General features: G+C 48.9%; 1 long non-coding RNA gene across 3 annotated transcripts; it reads right to left on the bottom strand.

Moving 5' to 3' along the window:
- Positions 1–814: 814 nt before the first annotated feature.
- LOC143270666 (uncharacterized) lies at positions 815–5,067 on the bottom strand. Of its 3 annotated transcripts, none has more exons than XR_013047908.1 (2): positions 4,449–5,067; positions 815–2,043 (listed from the first exon to the last, which is right to left on the bottom strand). It is a non-coding gene; the product is annotated as an uncharacterized LOC143270666 (long non-coding RNA). The 3 variants fall into 3 exon arrangements; XR_013047906.1 differs by lacking the exon at positions 4,449–5,067 and adding an exon at positions 3,602–3,704; XR_013047907.1 differs by lacking the exon at positions 4,449–5,067 and adding an exon at positions 2,334–3,595.
- Between the last annotated feature and the right edge of the window lie 400 nt (positions 5,068–5,467).

The raw sequence follows: 5,467 nt of genomic DNA, 5'->3' as shown, positions 1-5,467 counted from the left end.
ATGTGCTACCACTGCCTGGGCTCTAGTAGATAGCTCTACACTCTAATCTCCAAAAGACCATGTAGAGAACAGCAGAAACAAACATTTTAGGAAGTCTTATGAAATTTTATCCTGTTGGAGATATGATATACTAATAGGCCAATTTATGCTTTTTCTTGAGAATTTTTTGTGGATGATTTGTCCTTTTTCTTCACATGTTTCATTTGTCCAATGTTCTTCAGATTCTTTTTTTTTTTTTTTTTTGGTTTTTCGAGACAGGGTTTCTCTGTGTAGCTTTGTGCCTTTCCTGGGACTTACTTGGTAGCTCAGGCTGGCCTCGAACTCACAAAGATCCGCCCTAGTGCTGGGATTAAAGGCGTGTGCCACCACCGCCCGGCAAAGATTTATTTATTTATTATGTACACAGAAGAGGGTACCAGATCTCATTACAGATGGTTGTGAGCCACCATGTGGGTGCTGGGAATTGAACTCAGGACCTCTGGAAGAGTAGTCAGTGCTCTTAACCTCTGAGCCATCTCTCCAGCCCCATTCTTCAGATTCTTTAACTGGATACCTTCATTCTCCTGAAAAGACAAAATAAACTAAACAAACAAACAAACAAACCCTTCCCTAACCCTAATTTTGGGGAGGTTCTCTTTTGGCAAGTTATATATGATCAAATGAAAAGCATTTGTCAGTCTTATAAGTTAGTTTAGATTGAATGGTCACACTGGTTGATGAACTATTACCTATTCTAATTAAGAGTGAAAGACCCCTGGCTGAGATCTTCCTCCGGGAGAGACTCCAAACCCAAGGAACACACCGAAACCACAGATCAGATGCAAAAGCAAGAGGGTTTATTTAGACCAGGTACCTGGGGCGAAGTCTCTTGGAGGACTTGCGCGCTTTCCTAGGGCAAGGGGGACTTTTTATGGGATCCCAGGGGCAGAGGCGCGGTTACAGAAGCGAGAAGCATAGTTACAGGGTCCCTATTGGTTGTTTCAAAGAAGGCCAGGGTGAACTTGGGGTCGTATGTGTGTGGCTGATTTGGCCTTGTCCAGGCCAGCTGCTTATTCTTCAAGGCCAGGGGCCCGCCATAAAATATCAACTGTCTTACTCCCAAGGCCGCTGACCCAATTATCCCCTATCTTAGGCCCGATGGCTGGCCATAGTTATCTTTTTTTCTTCCAAGGCCGGCTGGCTAGTTAGTCACAGCTGTGAACTCCTGTTTTTCTGATTCCTGCAGAATGGCGTTTCTTAGGCTAAGTTATAGGGGGGGGGCGCATTTTATTGGCCCAAAGCCCCATGTCCTCATAATGGAGCGGGGGTCTTTCATTCCCCCATTTTCTTTTGTACCAAATGAAATCTTTCATTTTAGGATGGAGAATAAGGGGTTAACTCTATCTCTGACTGTCTGAGCCTCTGATATTGCTGGGTTATGATCAAAGCCTGGGCAACAGAAACCTTATCCTTGATGAATTGCACCAATCTGTTGAGGATGTATGACCCAAACAATAAAATGAGCAGGAGGACGATTAGGGGGCCCATAATGGTGGAGACAAGGGTCGTAAACCATGGTGACCTTTGGAACTATCTTTTAAATCATTTCTGTTGAGCATGGCTACTTGGAGCTGTCTGAATTGGCCGGTCTCTATAAGGGCTGCAGTCTTGTATCTACCCCAGCAGCTATTCCGCCCATGGTAATTTTTTTCAGTAACAGGGCCAGCGTCAGGGAAACAGGCTCTCTGGTGATGTCCCTCCTTATGTCAGGAGGACTATTAGGGGGATCAAGGGGACCCCCGAGTGAGTCTTATCTTTAGTGGGTTTGGAGAGCGTTGAACTAGATGTCTCGGTGCCCTCAGCTTCGTCGGGTTCCTTGGCAGCCTTTACATGCGACGTGTGGACCCAAGCCGCTGTCCCGTCAACCTCGGCTCTAGGTTCCTAGATTGATGGCGTCGGACCCAGACAGAGTCCCCAATCTTGAATGGGTGAGGCACCACCGGGCGGTTCAGTTGCTCCCGGCAGGCAGGGGTTTTTACACCGTCTTTTGCATCAGTTGGAGGGCTAGTGGCAAAAGAGGAGATATCAGAGTAAAGGAAATTTACAATTGGTGGGGGAGCCCCATACATGATCTTAAACGGGGTTAGGCCATGAGGCCCAGGAGTATTCCGGGCTCGGTAAAGGGCTAGGGGGAGTAGGAGCACCCAATCTCTAGTGCCAGTTGCAAGCGTTAATTTGGTTAAAGTCTCCTTAATGGTTTTATTTGTACGTTCTACCTGTCCTAAGCTCTGGGGGCTGTATGCACAATGAAGTTTCCAATCGATCCCCAGTAGCCTGGCCACCTCCTGACTTACCTGGGAGACAAAGGTGGGCCCATTGTCTGACCCCAATATCTGGGGTATTTTATACCTGGGAAAGATGTCATCTAGGAGTTTTTTTTTTTTTTGGTTACCACGTTAGCGGTCTTTTTTTTTTAGGCAAGGCCTCTGTCCATCTATGATGTAAGCTTGTCGCTCGGGGCTCCATTTCGCCCCCATTTTCTTTGTTAGTTCCTGGTCCTCCGGGCTTTCATCATCCGGAGGGCCTGGGTCAGCGCGATCAGCTCTGTCTTTTGGGCCGATGTTCCAGGTGGCAGTGGTGAGGTCCAAACTATCTCCGATTCGGTGGTGACGGCTGCTCCGGCCCTCCGTTCTTCTTCTTGGAGGAAGCTGCTCCCATCCGTGTACCAGGCAGCAGGGTTGCGGGGTTGAGGGAGACAACTGGTCTGAACACCATTTGATCTGGGGGCTGCTGGACCAGAGCTTTCACCGCATGGGAGGATAACACAGTTAATGGCTGTCCCAAAGTCAGTTTCCCTGCATCCTTGAGCAAAACAGCAATGGCAGCTTCCCCACGCAGACAGGGGGCGGGCCATCCTGCAGCTACCGGGCTTTTATGGCCCCAGTCTCTGTACCAGCATTTCTTTTGCAAAGCCTGAGTTCTCGTCCACGAACAGTTCAAAGGGCTAGGACTTGTAGGGGGGTCCCTTTGGGTCCTGTCCAGATGCCAGCTGAACCTTTTTTTTTTTTGGTGGTCTTTTGATACCTCCTGTTACCTGTGGCCCCCTGGACCAAAGCTGTGCGGTCATTGAGAGAGCCTCCGGTATGGGTCAGGACTGAATGTTGAGCCCCGGTGTCTACTAGGAAGGTCACTGGCTGCCCCCCCATCTTGAGAGTTAGCCTGGGCTGGGGGGGGCGCTCCTGGCCTTGACCTCCCCAATCCTCCAGATTGAGGACCCTTGGCTTAGGTCTCCGAGACCCTGGAGGCTTTTTTTTTTTTTTGATTAGTCATGAGCCCAATGTCCTCTCTGTTTACACTAAGCACTTTGTCTTTGTCAAGCAGTGTCCTTTTTTTTGATCTCCCGTCCTAACTTTCTAACTCCCTCTCTGACCTGTCCCTGAGACATTACAGTGGCCAGGACTTTTTTGTTTGTTTTTTCTCTCCCTCTGTGTCTCTCTAAGTCTTTTTAAAAACGCGCTGCCGGCGTCTCTTTCTGGTAACCTGAGCCGAATCGGTAGGGGGTCTAGAGCCCCTTGGAGACCCGCTAAGAGCAACTGGCAATAGAGACGTAGGTGTTCCCTACCTTTGCTGGTTTGTCCCGCCTTCCTCGTAGGCGACCGGCAATTGGGGAGGAAGCAGGAAACTCATCCTCCGCTGTTTGGGGTCCGCTGCAGGAGCCGCCGGTCCCTCCGGCGCTGTCGGGGGGGGGGGTCTGAGGGGAAGAGAAACGGCTTAACCCATGGGGGAGGTTCTGTTGTCAGGAGTCTTCACATGGCAATGTATGGGACCTGGTCCGGGTGGCCATGGGGACTGGAAGCAAAAACTTTTCCCTCCACCTGTGAATTAAGACTGAGGTTAAAGGTTCCCTGACGAGGTCATCTTACATCTATTTTAACCTAATCAGCCTCGCAAAGAGTGATCTATTTTTTTTTTTTACGACTCCTTTGTTGTTGGCTCGTGTCTTTACGTCTGACCAGTGTTTAAGCATGAGGCTCAAGGGGGTGGTGACAGTCTGTCCTATGGCTGTTTTTAGGAGGAGAACGGTTAAACAGAAAACAAAAAACGACAGACCAATATAAATAAGACTAACACTCGCTGCGCGGCTTCGGTTCCAAACCGAAAGCAAAACCAGAAAAACCGTGCCCCCAGAGGGGTCTTTAAACCGTGCCCCCAGAGGGGTCTTCAGATCGTGCCTCAGAGGGCACTACAGATGAACCGTGGAACGTCTTCCAGGTTCCCAGATTCCCCTGGGACGTCTCCCAGGGTTCAGTGGCGAAGTCCAGGCCCGTCGGCCCCCTCTTTCAGATCCACTGACACAGACAGATTATCAGACGCAGGCGCGGAGACAAATAAACAACATTTAACATTCAGACAAACAGACAACACTCAGACTGGACAGGGATGACATAAACCAAGGCCGGCCGGCTTACCTCCTGATGGTGGGTCGGTGGTTTCAGGGAGGGGTCTCAATCCCCGTACGGGCCACCAAATGAAAGACCCCTGGCTGAGATCTTCCTCCGGGAGAGACCCCAAACCCAAGGAACACACCGAAACCACAGATCAGATGCAAAAGCAAGAGGGTTTATTTAGACCAGGTACCTGGGGCGAAGTCTCTTGGAGGACTTGCGCGCTTTCCTAGGGCAAGGGGGACTTTTTATGGGATCCCAGGGGCAGAGGCGCGGTTACAGAAGCGAGAAGCATAGTTACAGGGTCCCTATTGGTTGTTTCAAAGAAGGCCAGGGTGAACTTGGGGTCGTATGTGTGTGGCTGATTTGGCCTTGTCCAGGCCAGCTGCTTATTCTTCAAGGCCAGGGGCCCGCCATAAAATATCAACTGTCTTACTCCCAAGGCCGCTGACCCAATTATCCCCTATCTTAGGCCCGATGGCTGGCCATAGTTATCTTTTTTTCTTCCAAGGCCGGCTGGCTAGTTAGTCACAGCTGTGAACTCCTGTTTTTCTGATTCCTGCAGAATGGCGTTTCTTAGGCTAAGTTATAGGGGGGGGGGGGCGCATTTTATTGGCCCAAAGCCCCATGTCCTCATAATGGAGCGGGGGTCTTTCAAAGAGGTCTCTTTTCAAATTGAACCTTTATCAATTTTGATTTATGATTTCTCCTGAAATTTTTGTTTTCTCTTTTCTAGCTGTTGTATCATCCAAAGCAGTACGATTTCTTACAATAAGCATTAGATTTTTAACTGCTTTGGGAAGAAGATTCCAACATGTTGACAGGAAATGACTGAACTGAATTTGACATAGAGGTCTTGGAGAGGCCCCTCAAGGCATTTTCCAAAGGCAAAAGATTACTTTGACTGTCTCTTATTGATCTACATTCATTAGTCCAATGTTTGCCTTTGCCACACCTTCTGCATGCTCCAAAAGGGAGGGCATTCTGTTGGGATTATTTTTAGAAAAAAAAAAAAAACATTGTTTCTAGGAATGTCCTGTTTA

The sequence above is a fragment of the Peromyscus maniculatus genome, chromosome X (assembly GCF_049852395.1).
Source record: "Peromyscus maniculatus bairdii isolate BWxNUB_F1_BW_parent chromosome X, HU_Pman_BW_mat_3.1, whole genome shotgun sequence".
NCBI lineage: Eukaryota > Metazoa > Chordata > Mammalia > Rodentia > Cricetidae > Peromyscus > Peromyscus maniculatus.
This window is presented reverse-complemented; position numbering and strand designations above follow the sequence as displayed.